At 37.1% G+C, this 2,512-nt stretch overlaps 1 pseudogene; it reads left to right on the forward strand.

The window, feature by feature from the left end:
• Positions 1 to 208: 208 nt before the first annotated feature.
• On the forward strand, positions 209 to 1,179 carry LOC127209619 (vomeronasal type-1 receptor 4-like; annotated as a pseudogene).
• Positions 1,180 to 2,512: the final 1,333 nt, after the last annotated feature.

The raw sequence follows: 2,512 nt of genomic DNA on the forward strand, positions 1-2,512 counted from the left end.
ATTAACCATTCATACAAAGAAGTTCTGGAAGAGGTGTTTTTTCTGGCTTTGTAGTTGGGAGTATAAAGGACCCGCTGTTTCAGTCTCTCAGTAGCTCCATGAATTAATGGATTCTTCTTTCACCCTAAGCTGCAATCATTGGCAGTTATTCATTAAACCAGAGAAACTATGTGGTCATACACTAAAGGAAATAGTGCTGAATCATAAAATGAGCTTTTGGAATCTGGCAATCAACATTGTTTTCTTATCACAAACAGCCACTCGAATTTTGGAAAATTTTTCTCTTATCTTCTACTATCTAGTTCTTTACTACAGAGAATGCAAACTGAAGCCCACAGTTTGATTCTCATGCATCTAATGGCAGCCAATGCCTTGATCATTCTTTCTGCAGGAGTTCCCCAAACAATGGCAGTTTGGGGATTGAAGCAATTCTTGACTGAATTTGGATGCAATTTCATAGTGTATGTTCAATGAAGTGCCCGGAGAGTGTCCATTGGAACCACATGTCTCTTGAGTGTCTTCCAGGCTGTCACCATCAGTCCTAGAAAATCATGTTGGAAGGATCATAAAGGCAAAGCTGAGAAGTACACTGGATGCTGCATATTTATTATCTAGGTTTTGTACTTCTTGATAAATTTCATTTTCTTTGTGTACATATTTACCAACATAAACACAAAAAATGTGACAAGAAAGCGATATTTTGAATACTGCTCCACTGTAGGGCATGATGATGTTAATGACGCCCTCTATGCAGCATTGGTAGTATGTCCTGAAGTCTTCCTTTCTGGGTTCATTGTGTGGTCCAGTGGCTCCATGATTGTCCTCCTGTTGAGACACAAACAGTTGGCTCAACACATCCGCAGCACTCATAATTCCAGCAGAACTTCCCCTGAGTCCAGAGCCACCCACAACACCCTGTACCTGGTGTCTATCTTTCTGTGTTTTTATACTCTATCCTCCTTCTTAAGAGGCTGCATTGCTCTGTTGCCTAAACACAATTGGTGGCTAGAAAACATCACTCCCATCATTTCTCTTTGTTTTCCTTCTTTTGGACCTTTTGTCCTTATGAATTATTACTCTGTTATGCCCAGTCTCAGTTTGTTCTGGATAAGGAATAAACCCTCTGGATCATATTTTAATTATTTAAATGACATGTTTTGCTTTGTATCCAGTGGTTGATTCACACTCTTATCTCAAAACGTTAATACAGTGACTTAAATAGGTGTTTGGCCCTTCGTCTATGAAAGATTAGAAAGATGACCATACAAGTGTTTCTACTTCTTGAATTAGGAACCAACAAAAGCTTCCTTATTATTTGAGTCTCATTTCTGTCAATTTGCAGCAGTGAGAGTCTTCTCAATACCCAAATGATATGCAAAGGGTTCAGCAAGAACTCTGTCAATATTACTAGACTTCCGGTGGGGTTCATCCAGGCAGGGCAGCTTGGATGCATATGGCTATCACAGCCAGTTTTAGGGGACCAACATTCTACCTGTAAGGAAAACTGAAACCATGTGTGGCCATGAACTTATTCTGCAGAGGCTGTAGTATCATCACAAGCATAATATCACCATAAGAGCAATATCTGTTACCTCATACAGATATCAATCCAAAGAATGATTGTTTTAACAAGATTTTGAAGATTGTTTGCTAATATTTTAGTGAGAATTTTTTATCTACATGCTTATTTGATAACAACTTTATTTGTCATTGTTCTGTCCTTATCTGTTTGGCATAATGATAATGCTAACGTCAGCTAAAAGTATTTGGAGAAATTAATACAGCTATTTTGGGGGTCAGTGTGAGGTTTGTTGAAAAGCTAAAAACTGGAAGTATGATTAGATTGAAGTATTCAAATCCTGGGCCTATACCCAGTGAACTCCATCTCATACCATAGAAATATGTGAATATAGATTATCCTTGCTGTTTTCTTTATTGTAGCAATGAAACAGTGTCTTCCTACATATGCATAAACAGATAAATCCAACATTAAGAACTTTTCATATAGAAAATGTACTATAACTTGACTACAATGAAAGATAGAGTCATAATGTGTGTAGAAAAATTCATGGACTGATAATGGATAACATTAAGCCAGGTCACACAAACTCAGGAAGAAAAAGAGTACATGTTCTTCAGTTGTTTTAAAGAAAGAGAATCCCAATCACTTCATTTTCCTAATAAAGACTCAGGAGCTAGGATGCTGGAGTAAAACCCTACTAACTCAGAAAGGCAGACAAAGCACCCAACTGAATTTACTACTCAGGTCGTGTCCCAAATGGAAAGGCCAGCTAGGGCACATGACATCCCAAGAGTAGAAAGCCAAACGCTTAAAACCAAAGAGTTATTTCTCCTTCTTCATGCTGTCTTTTGTTTATAGTATGTTTGAAATTATTTTATATGTGTACATATACATTTATATTATTACACATATATACAATAGATTTCCTATTGCAAGAAAAACCATGACACAATCAGGAATTATATAAAAGTTACATTCTTAGTGTTTGGG

This window comes from Acomys russatus, chromosome 26 (assembly GCF_903995435.1).
Source record: "Acomys russatus chromosome 26, mAcoRus1.1, whole genome shotgun sequence".
Classification (NCBI taxonomy): Eukaryota; Metazoa; Chordata; class Mammalia; order Rodentia; family Muridae; genus Acomys; species Acomys russatus.